Genomic DNA, 14,769 nt, shown 5'->3' with positions numbered 1-14,769 from the left:
TATAGCAGGTAGCTGTAAGAATTACAAGTTTTTTTCCCTAAAAACTTCAGTGACCCAGCATGGCACAGCTCAATAGCTGCTTTCTAACCTCTCAGCACTCCTCTTGCCATGAATTCTGTGGTTGTTGGCTGGGTGCTCAGAATATTCCAGTGGTGACCTCTGCTTTTCTTGGTAAAACCTTTCAGCACAGCTTCCATCAAGTGAGGAAATCAGGAGGTTTTGCTTTTTAGCAAAGCCTCCCAGATGGGAAGAGCTGGTGATGAGCCAGAGCCCTGATCTCTTCTTGGAATAATCTGGGTGGCAGGGGGGGAGGCAGAGGGACTGACTTGGACTTTCTGTCAACGTGGGATGTTGGGAGATGTTGGAGAGAGCCCTGAAGTTCACATCAGGGTTTGGGCCAAAAAAATAAATAAAAATCTGTACATCCCACTGCTGGAACTGCAGTTGGCTGGGAAATAACCCTGGTGAACTCTGTTATCCTGCACTTTTAAAGAGAATTTTACTTGTTTTCTCTGGGAAAAACAGCCTGTTGGGTGAGGTGCCTTCCTCCTGGGTTCAGTCTGTCCCTGGAGGAGGAGTGGGGATGCAGAACTCCTCAAGATTTGCTTTCCTGCTCCTCACCTGAGCTAAAGAATAATAATTTTTAGAGGAAAAGGGAGCTCAGGTGACTCCTGGGTATTCAGGAGCCTCCCAGTCATGTTTGGGTAGCCTGGTATCTGATTTTCCCCTATTCTGTCTCCCACTCTTCTAGAAGGTGAAGAGGGTATGGCAGGGTGCCTAAAATTAAACTTAAGGGGTAGTTTTTAGACCTAAGAAAAAAAAAAGAATTCCCAGAGCAGTGGCAGTGGTCAGCTAGCCCTGACCCCCCCCAGGGCTGAGGGATTCCTAGAAACAGCTTTATTTGATTTAAAATGCTTTTCTTTAAAACATAAAGAAGCCAAAGCCCCCAAATAAAACCCCTTTAAAACTCCCTGAGTGTGTCACAACAAACTGATGCTAAAATCCTGGCTTCTTACCTGTGCCTGATGCTCCTCCTGGAGGTGACAACAGAAGATTTTATTTTATTTTTTTTTTCCTCCATAGAGCAAACCAAAGCATTAAGTCATTTTGTCCACCTGTAAGTTGATGCAATCTGCTTCTCAAGAGCTGGAGGGGGGAATAGAAGTGACCTTGTCTTCTGGGCACCTAAATTTAGGGCATTTTGCCTTCTTCTAGCAGCTTTTCTCCCACTGGGGTTTGATCTGAGTCACCCTGAGGCTGGAAGGACACCTGGAACCCACATCCTGCAGCACAGCAAAGCAGACCCCAGGCTTTAAAGGATGTTAAACCTTGTCCCTCAGCTTCTTTCAGTGCTCCTGGACCAGGAACCTGGAAACTGTGTTGGGTTGGTGCTGACAAAGCTGCTGCCAAGGGGTTCAGAGGCCAAGTGGCTCCTGGTGGCACAGGGATGGAGGATGGGGCAGGAGCTTGGCATGGGGCTCCTCTCCAAGGCTTTAGTCCTGTCCTTTCCCTGCTCTTTGCTGGAGGCAACCTCAAAGCCTGGCTGGGGTTTGCCTGTAGAAAGTGGTGTGAGTTTTGACCCCATTTTAATGGAGTTTCCTCATGGAGTCCTCAAATGGTGGGGGTGGAAAGGACCTTAAAGCTCCCCCTGCCACCCCACAGCTCCCTGGGTGCTCAAGTTAAAGGGAATTTTTCTCTCCAGAGTTCTCATTAGGTTGTTTTTTTAGTATGAAAACAACTGAGCTGCACCCAGGTTCAATGCCTGTTAAAACTGTGTCCTCTGGTGGTGATGCTCGTGGTGGGGCAGCTCCTGCTGCAGGTGTCAAAGCTTTTCCCATGTTCTGCAGCCCTTGGAAGGGTGGAAATGCCTCCTGTGCCCTGAGAAAACTGCCCTGCAAATAACTGCTGGGGGCTGGTGCCCAGCATTGCATTTTGCTGCATTTTTCCCTCAAATGAAGAGATGCTTTTGTGCTGGGGATGCTGCAGAGGAGCTGCCTGGGGAGGATGTGTTCTGCAGAACTGGTGACTAACAGGTGCCTGGAGGGTGTTTCTCATGATTGATTTCTCATGATCAGGGTGAGATCCCAGAACTGAAACCCCACTTGAGCTCCTGGAAATGGCACTGTGCTCTCTGCTGGGTTGCTGACCTGCAGCCCAGTCCTGCTTTCCAGCACCAGCCTCACCCAGGTGAGGACCAGTGTGGTTTGGGAAGGCAGGACGTATCCTTGGGATGCAGGATTCCTCAGCCAGAGTTATCCCATCCTTCCCAACCCTTCAGCAGCTCTGCACCCACCTCAGTCTGCTCCTTTGGGGTTCATTTTTGGAGGCTGCTGTGGAGCTGGGGCTGCAGGAAGGTGCAGGAGGGTGATGGCCACTGCTCACCTCCTGCTCCTCCTCCACAGCCTTATCTCCAGCTGCCATCTGAGGGGGAGGACTCACTCTATCACACCTCTTTTTTTGGTTTTCTACCTAGCCAGCTTTCCTTTACAAACCTCTCAAGAGCTAAAATAGTTTTTCAGCCTCCCCAGCCACTCTCTGGGTATTTTTCAGTCGATGATGCCAAGCGGCTCCGTCCCGTGCAGCACCTTGTCACCAAAAATGGGAGCAAAAAGGTAAGAAGCTGGTTTCTTTGCTGTCATTTGGAGTTCTTTCTGTAGGAGGGGACAACCAGGAGCCTTCTGAGCCACGGGGAAAACATTCTGGACCTGCAGCTCTTGCTGCTGCATTTTATTTATTTTTCTTTCCTAGCGGTGGATTTGCATCGTGTGGGTTTTGGAGGAGCTGAGGGAGATGCCCAGTAGTTTGCTGTGTTGTTAATTCAAGAGGGTTTTGGGTGGGGGAGGACTGTGGCTGTTCAAGGGCAAGGTTTGGGTTGATGGAGAGGGGATGGGTGCACATTATCCGTGCCCAAGTTTGGGGGTGAGCAGGGACCTGGCCTCAGGTTCTGACCTGGGAGGGGAATTGGGCAGAGATAAGGTGGGTGATGCTTTTACAGACAACTGAGGGGCAGGGATGGGGCTTTCCCATTATTTCTGCTTCATTTATTGGCTCCTCTTGGGTGGTTAAAGCTCTGCTGAGTCCCTCCTGAGCTCTGTCCCACACCCAAAGTTCAGGCTCTGTCGTGAGGACAGAGTAGGAACATTTAATAGCAAGGAATAAAAATTAAAACCCTTTGCTTATGAAACAGGACAGAGATAAAATGTGCCTCGAGGCACGAGCCCAGTATGGATGGAAGTTGTTAGAAAGAAGATTGTGCTGCTGCCAGGAATATTAGATCCAGATTTCTTTGTTCCCCCCGTTGCCTTTGAGAATATTCTGAGCATTGTGCTTGAAAAGCCTTCAAGTCTGGGTGAGGAGTCCAATAAATTAAAAAATTGGATCAAAAACTGGGGTTGGTTCAGGGCTGTTCCTGTGCAGAACTCGAGTGGGTTTCTGTAAACCTCAAGATTTTGGGAAATGACTTTTTATGCTTTTTATAGAAGGTGAATTGGTGTCCCCAGTAACCAAACTTCCACCCCCTGGGTTCCTGGTGGGCTCTTTGCTCAAGCCAAGGATTTGATGCTCTGGCTGCAGCAGCTCAGTTGCCTTTGGTTACTGAGAGGTTTAGGGATGGCCTCATCTGCAGCAAATGGCTCCAAACCTGGCTTAAATCTGGTTTTCCTGCTTCTCTGGGCCAGGGAAATCTCTAAGCAGAGGCAAATGGTCTCGAGCAGCAAATCTGGGGCATGGAGGATGAGGGAAAGGATTTACATTTATGGCCCCATTTGCAGCATCCAGGAAGCGAAGGATTTCATCAATGTTTGGGTGTTCAGCTTTGCTCTGCAGATCCAGCCCTTCCTTCAGAGGGAGAAAGAAACTGGATGCTCCCAGGCTGATTGGTAAAAGGGGAGGTGAAGATGCATTTTAAAGGTTTTTATATTGAGGAGCTTTGACCCTTTTTGATCTGAAATGGGCTTTGAATTCAAGCTGGGCTCTCTTGGTAGGCACTAAGGTCACTTACAGAGAGATGCTGAGTAAGAGCAGGATGAGATGGTTATCTTATCATGAGCAGAAATCACACAAATAGAAAAGAAACAACAGTTCCAGCAGTTGAATTAGCAGCACATCAGCTCTGAAACATCTCTGGTGAATGTTCTGATGAGTGATGTTCCCAAAGCCTCTAAGTCAGGAGCAGCTCTGCACGAGAGCAGACACGATGGAGCAGATAGGGGAAGAGGAGGAGATGCTGAGATCTGAGGAAAGCATTCAGGTGGTGCTTGTTGCTGGGTTTTTTTTCCACCAGATGTGATGCCATCCTATGATATTGCAGTAAATGATTGCAGGGTAAAGATATCTGGAGCTGCCATCAGCTGAAGCTGTGAGCAGGAGGAGCTGAGGGCTCCACATCCAACCCCTCAGGCTCCAGGATTGATCCTGCTTTTAATTTTCTTGTACCTCCAGGCAAGAGTTTCAAACCCTTTTGAACAGGAGCTTTTTGGTTACAAAAAGGTGATTCATAGCAACACGAACAGGAATGCTCTCATTTGTAACCAGCTGAAGAGTTTCCAAGGCTGTTGGCAGAGGGAGTTGTGTGCTGCTGGCTTAGTCCAGCTTCCCCCCAAAAAACCCCAAAGGAGTGAAAATAATTAAAATTAGGGAGTGGGAGGTGGTGCAAGGAGGGGGAGGATGCAGCAGGTGAACTGGAGGCACACAAACCCTTTCTCAGGTTTGGTCAGCAAAAGGTGAGTCAGGAACCTTCCTTCCCCTTTCAGGGACACTTCTGGAGTCATCCTGGGAAAAGCTGATGGAGGGAGGGAGGGAGGGAGGGAGGGAGGGAGGGAGGGAGGGAGGGAGGAGGGAGGGAGGGAGGGAGGAGGGAGCCTCTTTCCCCATCCCCTCTGCTCCAGGCTCTGGAGGACACAGAGCAGGCGATGGCTGCCACCTAGGGAAGAGCCAGGGAGGGTTCAGCTCATCCTGACAGAGCCTCTTCCCAACCTTCCCACCAGGAGCCAGGGCCCACACCATCTCCTGGCAGCCCTGGTTCCCTCCTCTCCTTCCTTTTCAGATTTCTTGCTAAAAAACGTCAAACTGAGCCTTTTGCCACTTTTTCCCCCCCCTTCCCCAGGTTTGTGGTCCCTTTCCCAGCAGTTTTTGCCTCAGAACTGCTCCTTTACACCCAATTCCAAGCAAGAGAGCAGCTTGGGCTGGGTGCAAGGTGTTGGATTGGGCTCCAGCTCCCCAAAATTCTCCAACCTTTCAGCTGGATCTCCATCACTCCCTGGAGGATCAGCTTTTCAGCAGGATGCTGGGGAACAGGGCCAGAACATCCCCTTGGGGCTCTCAAGGGAGCATCCCAAGGAGCATCACCCAGAAGCTCAGATGTACCCAGGCTCCCCTCTTGCCCTCAGGGAATGAGCTGATTTGACTGGAAAGCCACTAAAAAAGCTGAGCTTCCCTTTCCAGGTGCTCTGTGTCTCTAGGTGTTGGTTACTGATTTATTCTTGCCCACTCTGAGGTGATGCCTGAACCTCCCATGGGGTTTTGGGGTGGGTTTTTTTCCCCTCCTTGTTCATCTGATGCTCCCCTCTCCCACCCTCCAGCATCTCCTCTTCAGCTGGAGATGAAAACTCTCATTAATTCCTCAAGTAATCCCTGCATGGATTCCCCTGCCTCTCCAGCTCCAGCCTTCAGCTATCAGGGAAATTTTTTCAGGTGCTCAGTGATGCTTGGAAACAAAAATGGGGCTGGGTGAGGTTTGGGGTTTTTTTTTTTTTCCTGAAGGTGAAATCCCAGGGGGAGAATCCCCTTGGAAGGGGAAGTCTTTGCCCAACAAGCCTGGTGGGACATGGGGACATGGGTGCAGCTGGAGGTTTGTCCCCTTGTCCCCCAGACAGGGTTTCCTGGCTGTTTGCTCAGTGTATTTCTGTATTTCTGAACAGAACCTCTCCCCCCAGAAATGTCAAAATCTCACCCCTAGAAGACACTGATTTGATTAATCAAGCTAAGATTATTTCTTGAATCACCATAAACAATAATAATAATCATAATAATCTTAAAAATTCTTTAATAATCTTCAAATTTACACCTTTGTGCAAGAGATTTATTCTGCAGAGATTCTGTTAGAGTTTGGGTACATTCCATAGAGTTCTGCAGACAGATTTCCCACCTATTTCACTGCCAGAGTTGCTGTGTGTGTGATGCTGGCAGCACCCAGCTGTAAGGTGAACAATCATATTTCCCTAATTCCTTAATTTTCACATTTTAAAGTAGTTTTCACTCTGGCTGGAGCATGGTTTTAATCCTCAGGGATGCAGAGCTGAGCCCTGGGGTTTGGGTGCTGGAGAGACAGAGCTCCACCTCCCCCCCATTAGCATTTCCACCTCCCCCCCCATTAGCATTCTCCTAGAGTAAATATTGCATTTCCACCTTGTAACAATAAATAACTCCTATAAATAAATAGAATAAATAAATACTAATAGGTATATGAATAAATAATATCTCCCAAAGCTTGGAGCTCCCAGTGGGCTGGAGCAGGAGTGCTTCCAACTTCTTGGAAGACTACACTGATTGCTCCCCCCGTGGGACATAGTGGTTGAGGAACCTCAATAAATATTCCAAATTCCTGAAAAAATCTTCTTCTTCCAGTGGCTCCCAGTCCTGTTCCTTGAGGACAAAGAGGAGGGGGAAGAGTTGAGAGAATCTGGAGATGGAAGTTGCATTTCTGCTCCCTGCTTCTAGCTGATTTTATTTTTTCTTAATAATTAAATTATTTATCCATTTTTTTTTTCTTAATATTAGTTTTAAGATCATTTTTTTCTTTGTAATTCACCACCCTAAACCAACCAGCAGCCAACCCAACCCAACCCAACCCAACAAACTCAAACCTACCATCCAGCCTGGGTACCTCTTGGTGACATCTTTGATTTTCTGCAGTTTCTGGGCTATCTTTCTCTCCTTGGAACTTGCTTTGCTGCTTCTCAGGACTTCAATAAATCCTTCTAGATAAGTGGTTACATTCCCTCCTGCCACCAGCACCTTGCTCTGGAATAACAAAACTTGGTCATTCCTGTCGCTGGCTCGGGCTGTAGCTCATTAATGCAATTAAAATGCTACATAAAGAACTTGAGGCCAGCACTGGATGATAACTTTGGCCACCTTAGAGGAAGGGACCAAGCCTTCTGGGTTGTCAGGGTTGGGTTTTGCCTCTAGAAACTTTCTATAAGCAGGGAGGGAGGGAGGAGGATTCCCCTGGGTGCCTTTTCAGCCCTGTGCATCACCGCTAAGACCCAGCGCAGGAGCAGAGGAGTTTGCAGACATCCTGAGAGGGCTTTGCTCATAACTGCTTTGTCCTTCCTTCCCAAAGAGCCCACAAGCCACAAGAAACCACACAAAGAGACCTTACCTGAGCCATTGCTTGGCTGCTGCCCTGAAAGAGATGGAGAAAAAACAAAACAAAAAAACGTGTTAGAAGATGCTCCACCAGCACCAAACGTCCAACCTGGGGCCCAAAGGGAAGGAGACCACCTTCGAGGTGAGCATCTGGATATCTTCGAGGGTTTCCTGGATGAGGGAGTGGGTGGGGGGCACGGGAGAGGAGAGGCACAGAGCTCCCCAGAACAGCAAAACCCCAAGCAGAAGCAGCATCGCAGCCCCAGCGCTGAGCTCCTCTCCTGGAGCTACCTCCTGGCTTCCTCTTATATGTGCTCTGCTGCAAGGAAATGATTAATACCTGACCACAAATATGCCCAAACTGAGGCCGAGCAGTCACCTGTGGAGTGGAAGCTCTTACTTTCTTATCTGATTGAGGAAACTACAAGTTTCTAAAAGAAGGGTTCCCCCTCCGTTCAGCGGGAGCTGCGTAACTCGGGTGCTGGAGCCCCCTCTGCTTTCAGATGCTGAAGGATTTTTATGAACTGATGATGTCTAAAGATGTGTGCAAGCTAAACCAGGGCTTCCTAAATGTCTGGGGCAGCTCAGCAGGAGCAGAAGAGCTGCTCGTTTCCTCTTGCTTAAGGAGCATTTGCTCAGTTTCCATGCTCTCCTGAGGAAGTAGAAACCATTTGGCCACTAGCTCCATATCTGCAGGAAGTCTGGGTGATGGAGGTGGAGGTTTGGGTGATGGAGGTGGAGGTTTGGGTGATGGGGATAGAAGTTTAATGGTGGGGATAGAAGTTTAATGATGGGAGTGGAAGTTTGGTTGATGGAGGTAGAGGTTTGGGTGCTGGGGATGGAGGTTTGGGTGTTGGGGGTGGAGGTTTGGGTGCTGGGGATGGAGGTTTGGGTGTTGGGAGTGGAAGTTTGGGTGATGGGGATGGAGGTTTTGGTAATGCAGATGGAAGTCTGGGTGATGGGGTTGTAGAATCATTGATGATGATTCTGGTAGAATTGCTCCCCAAGCTCAGGGGGGCTCCAGGGTGGCCACAGTGGGTGCTGGGAGTGCTGAGCCCTCTCCTGTCCTCCAGCCTTGCTGAGCCTGCTAATAATGAGCAACAAAATGAGAGGAAACCACCGTAAGTTGTTCCAGGGGAGGTTTAGATTGGAGGTTAGAAGACAGTTCTTCACTGAAAGGGTAATTAAATGCTGGAACAGCTCAGCCAAGGAGGTGTTGAGGGACATGGTTTAAGTACTGGACTTGGTGGAGTTGGGTGAATGGTTGGACTTGATGATCTTGGGGTTTTTTTCCATCTGGAATGATTCTGTGATCTTTGTCCCCATCTCTGCTGCCTCCACAGTGACCAGGGCTGGCGGGGGGAGGACTTTGCCCATCCCTGGCAGAGCTGCAGCTGCTTGCAGGTAAACCAGAATGGATTAGGGTTCCAGGAGGAGCCATGGACTGGATGTATTTCCATCTGGTACCTTCTGCTGTAGCCAAGGGCAAATCTCAGGGAAGAATTTCTTCCCTTGGAAAAGGCAGGAAGACTCTGAGACAGAGCTGAGCTTTGGGGTGAGCACCAGGGGGGGGTTGACTTTCACCTCCAAAGTGGCTGAGCAATGAAAGTCAACCCAGAGAAGGTGGGAGGGGAAGGGTGTGGGCAGGATGGACTTTTACTGCTGGAAAAACCAGAGCTGGGACTCCACCTGGAGTCTTTTTATAGCCCCTGATGACATGCAAATAGGTTCTTAGATTGCAGCCAGGGTGGAAAGAAAGAGCTGATAAGCATCAGAAAGGAAGATGGAACTTGTGGTGTGGTCATGTACGCACAGGGACAGCTCAGGTCCTCAGCCCTGACTCATTTGAAGAGCTGAAACCACCCTGACCACTCTGCTCCTCTCGTGGTGGGATCAGGGTTGACCTTTCTTCCCTGCTCTGTCCCACAGGGATAACCTCTGGGATGGCAGGAGGGGGTTCCCAGCAGCACTTCTGTCCAACCTCCACCCAAAAAAGAACCTGGGGAAGGATCTGAGCTGATGGGATGCACGGCTCTGGTGTGACTTCACCCCTCTGGAATAGCTGGGCAGGTGTGGAATTAAATGAATGGGCAGAAAATGGGATGAACTGAAAGCTTGACCAGAAAATGAACTGAGAAACTGAAAAGAGAAACTGAACTGAAAACAGCAATTTTTGGTTTTTTGAAGCCTGGAGAGATGATGGGCTTAATTATTTAGGGACTGCTCTCTGTGTAACTGGGGTAGAAATCCTGGTGAGAAGATTCCACTGACTCCTCCTGAGCAGAATTGCTCCCTCTGATGGGCTTGCTGGAGAACTTCTGGATCACCACCACGTTTGTGGTCACTATGGGGTCATCACCACGTGCAAATCACTTCAATGGAAGCTGGAGCATCTCCTGGGAGGCTCCCTGTTGTGTCAGAGGGAAAGCAGGACACTTGGGGAGGTAGTTTACTAATCCATGACACTCCATCTTAATTCTGATCTTCCTACTCCCATCCCTCAACAAAAAGCTTGGATCATCCTTTCCTCCCTCTCAACACCCTCCTCACACTTGTGTCAACCTCGCACCCACACGTCTGACCCCAAAATGGTTTTATTTCTCCCTAAATAGAACCTGTCCAGCTGGCAGCTGCACTCCTACACCTCCGAGCAGACCCCAACCATCAGGATCCTCAGGACACCTTGGGCTCCTTCCCCTCCTCCCAGGCTCTTCCCCTCTCCCAGTTGGAACAAATGGTGAATGGGCTTGGGTCATTTTCCAACATTTTTTTGCCCCACAGCCCCAGCAGCTCCTTGCCTTGGGGCTGGAAGGAGTTAAGCCCTGAGGCACCTCTGTGGTCAGGAGCTGCAGAAGGAAGGAAGCAGAAGCTTCTCGCTTCGGGGTGATTTTAAACCCTGTTCAGAGAGAGTTGAAAAGAGAAATCTTAATTTCTGTGCTCTGCTCAGGGCATCTGGAGCAGATGTGCTGCTCAGGACATTCCTTTGGTGTTTCGTGGCCCCTGGTCCCTGGCCAGCTGTCTGGACAGTGGGCTGTCAGCTTTGGAAAGCGTCAGGCTGATGGAGGAGCAGAGGTTGTGTGCTCTGAAATAGGCTCTGGAAGGATTTTGAATTCATCCAAAGGTATTCCCAGGGCTTGGATGACTTTGTCTGGAGCTACTCATGAAGGAGAAAAAAGAAAATAAGATTAGCCTGTGAGTCATATGGGCTTTTCCTCTGCAGGACCTGGGGAGGATTGTGCAGGCTGATGGGCTCAGTGATGAACTCATGGTGCACATCTCAGCATCCTGACCTCCAGGGCTGCCCCTTGTCCTCTGAGCTCTGCCAAGGCCTGCAGGGACTCCGGGGGCTTTTGGGCTCCTAGACTTGTTGGCTTCTTTTCTGAAGGTGACCTAATTTGGGGAAGGGAAAGCCAGACTCTGCTTGCTCACAGGCATCCCAGAAGGGTAGGGGTTGGAAGGGACCTCAAGAGATGAGTGAGTCCAACCACCCCGTGGTCCTCTCACCTTCCAGGCAAAATTAGAGATGAGAGAAGTTCTGGATTTGGGTGTTAAGCTCTAAGAAAGGAGATGAAGGGGTTGCCCTGGCATCAGCTGCCAGCAGGTTGGTGCAGAGGGACCAACAAATGTCCTCACACTTCACCCTCCAGCCCTGAGAGCAGAGAAAACAAAACCCTTTGCCCTATTCTCTTGAAAGAAATCATATCTACAATTCCTTTATCTTCTTTATCTTTACAATTTCTTTATCTTCCCATCCATGGAGACCAATTCCAAAACCACACAAGGCCCTTGGGGGGCTGGAGTGGGACTGACACCTATGGATCACCTATTGACCCCAAGGACCCCCTCGGGGTGCAGCATCTCCCCTTTGGTGCCTCTGAGACACCTTGGGTGACTTTGGGAAGTGTCCAAAGAAGGTTGGGAAGATTTAAAGGTGATTCACCCTCTTCTCAGTCACCCGTCTGAAACCCAGGGAGATGGAGAGAAACAGAGATGATGGAGCCAAGCAAGTGGGAGTTTTCAAGCCGCACCCATTGACCAGCTGGAGTTGGGTTCTGGAGAGAGAGGGGGGATGGCCCAGAAAAGGGACACCAAAAGTTTTGGTTGTGAAGCCATCAGGTCTGCATCAGGAAGAAGGAAAAGTGCTGAGGAGGCTGTGGAAGCAGGGTTGTGTTCTGCAGAACATGGAGTCTGGGGATTGTCAGAAGTGAGTGATGAGAATTAAGGGTGAGGAAGGGAATCAAATAACAACAGAAAATGAGAAATCAGAGGCTTAAAAAAAAAAATAAATAAAATAAGGAGGAGAAGTCATCCTTGTGGAGTAGAAAGCCAGGTTCAGGTGCTGGTTGCAACCTCCTCCAGGGAGGACCTGGCTTCCCCCTGTCTGCCCCACCTTGAGCCCTTCCAGAGCCATCCAGCTCTAGGAAATGGAGCTGTGGGAGAGGGACCCCTGGACCAAGCTACAAAAACAGCCTGAAGGTGCAAGAACGGGGTGTGCTGGGTGTCCCCCATGCTCCCAGAGCCTGATGTGTCTTGGCAAACCTTCTCCCAGCCCTGCCCATGGTGGTGGCACAGGGCATTTGGATTGGAGGGCAGGCAGAAGACTGGGGCTGATCCTACATAGGGTGGGTGGACACATCCCAACCTTGAAGGTCCCATCATGGAGCCCATGGGCAGGTGTGGGGCAAACACCTGGAGGAGGTTGGGCAGGTTGGAGAATCTGCTCTGCTCCCCCCTCCAAGCTGGGGAATGTGGCTTTGCCCCACGTTTTGGGGAATGTGGCTTTTGCTGAGAATAATTTCTCACTGGTTACGTAGGAAGAGCTAAATATGAACTCACACCTCCAGCTTCTAGAAGTGGAAAGTGCCTCTGCCCCCGCTGTCCCCTGCATGTCTCATCCCCTCCTGGGGCTCAGGGAGCTCTGTGGGACTCTGCCCTTTGCTGCTGGTGACACAAGAAACACAAAAAGCAATTTTTTTCCTTTTTTTTTTTCTTTTGACAACCCAACCCATCCAAGTCACGGCTTTGCCACGGGTTTGAGGGGTGTGAGTTGGGTTGTGATGGTGCCAGGGCCTCATCAGGTCCATCAAAGCCCTGAGGAGACCCTCATGGTTACCATCCAAAGGCAAGGATGGTGGTAAGGCCATGCTTGGACCTGGGCTGCCCCTTCCCTCCTGCCTGCACCACGAAGTTCTGGTTGGGTTGGTGGTGTTCTGGTTGGGTTGATGGTGTTCTGGTTGGGTTGATAGTGTTCTGGTTGGGTTGGTGGAGTTCTGGTTGGGTTGGTGGTGTTCTGGTTGGGTTGGTGGTGTTCTGGTTGGGTTGGTGGAGTTCTGGTTGGGTTGGTGGTGTTCTGGTTGGGTTGGTGGAGTTCTGGTTGGGTTGGTGGTGTTCTGGTTGGGTTGGTGGTATTCTGGTTGGGTTAGTGGTGTTCTGGTTGGATTGGTGGAGTTCTGGTTGTGTTGGTGGTGTTCTGGTTGGGTTGATGGTGTTCTGGTTGGGTTGGTGGAGTGCTGGTTGGGTTGGTGGAGTGCTGGTTGGGTTGATGGTGTTCTGATTGGATGTGTAGCATTCTGGTTGGGTTGGTGGGGTTCTAATTAGCCCCTCTGGGGTCAAAGATGAGGGCAGGGCTCTTGGGAACCCCAACAAAATGGACTTTTCCCCCTCTCCTGGGCTGTGCTCTGCTGGAGGGAGCTGGGAGGCTCCATCCAGAGCTGGGACCTCTCTGCCTGCACCCTGCCAGCACCAGAGCTGCCTGCCCAACACTCTTTCTTCCCCACCTGTCTGCTGCCCTGGGCAACAGCTCTGTCTGCATTTGCCTGCAGCCAGCTCAGGGTTGACTTTGAATTATTAATGCTTCACTTTTCCCTCTGGTCTGTTTGTCAGAGTTTCCTGAAAATGCTGATTCATGTTTTCGACTTCAAATTATTCTCACTGTTTTTCTTTCTTCTTTTTTTTTCTTTTTTTTCTTATTTTTTTGTCCCTTCCCACATACCTGCCCTTCCATCACTCCTCATTTATCCCGAGGGCAAACTGAAAATTTAATGCCAAATATTTCCAAAGCCTGTGAAAAAAATTAAACACCTCATTTCTAAGAAAAACTTTGAAATGCAGCATCAAGCAGAGTCTCCTCAGGGTGCTGCTTCTTATTATTTCTTCAACTATTGCAGCACTGAAGGGAAGCTCTGCTCACGAGCAGGGATTTTGCTGGCTGGGAGGGATTCCAACTGCTTGGATTTTAATTTTATTTACAGGTTTGCTGATTCTTATCAGATTCCAGGATAAACCCACACCCTGCTGACACAGGGTGTGCTCCATCAGTTCTTCAACCCTCCACTCCTGCCCCCACTCCTGTCACCTCCATCCCCACCCTTGGGAAGGTCACCGAAACTTATCAAGTTTTCCACGTTGGGAGCATCCTACACCAGGGAGTGTCCATCCCACCTGGAAATCCCACTCAGCTCCCCGTGAGCATCTCCAGAACTTCCCCCCCATCACAAATAAAAGGTACTTGAATTCGGGAAGAAACTTTGTTTATTTTTGGAGAGTTTTGAGGAAGGGCACAAACGTTTGCCCAGCGACGCGCCAGCCGTGGGGCCGTACAAACCATCCCGAGCAGCAACATTCCTCTTCCATTTCTTTATTATTCTAATCAAATATTAACTTTCACAATCTAAAGGGATCGTTTGGGAAGGGTATGAGCTTTCCAGGTGCCCTCCATAGCTATGGATACCTCAACCCATGGAAACCCAAGATTGGCTGATCTGGCTCAGTCCAGCTCTGCTCACCTGAGGAGGGGAAAGAGCTGGGATCTGAATAAACCTGGAGCTAAAAACTCAACAGGATTCTCAGAGCCTTGTTTGCACCCTCCAGAATTTGGCTGGGTTTGGTTGCCTTGGTTCTGCCTTGTCAGTAACCAAAGGTGTAGTGGTTCAGGTTGTTCCCAGGATGGGAACGCCCAGGGATGGAGCAGAACTGGGACCTCCCAACCCCTGGGAATCTTCTCCATCCCATCCCTGGACCTTCTCATCCTGAGCCTCCCTCAAACTGGTGCTGGGTGGCACCCATAGGTCCTGTCCCTGTCCTGCAGGGTGGCTTTAGCCCAGCTTTGGGAGCATTTGGGTGGCAGAGAGCTGAGCCCTGGGGCTGGGGACAGAGGGTGACACCAAACCCCAGCCCCAGAGCTCCTCCTCAGACACCTTAAACAGAACACTTCCTGAAAGTCAGCACTGAAATACACACATCAGCACAATAAATACCCCAAAAAGTGTCCAGCAAGTCAAATAAATCCCACCAACCAAATAAATAGAATAAATAAATAAATAAATAAATGCCCCCCCGCCCCTCCCTCTTTATGAAGCAGTATTAATTAAATAAGTTAGGATAGGAAAACTGCATAAAATA

This window comes from Calypte anna, chromosome 13 (assembly GCF_003957555.1).
Source record: "Calypte anna isolate BGI_N300 chromosome 13, bCalAnn1_v1.p, whole genome shotgun sequence".
In the NCBI taxonomy this organism is placed as follows: domain Eukaryota; kingdom Metazoa; phylum Chordata; class Aves; order Apodiformes; family Trochilidae; genus Calypte; species Calypte anna.
Note: the sequence above shows the minus strand (reverse complement) of the source record.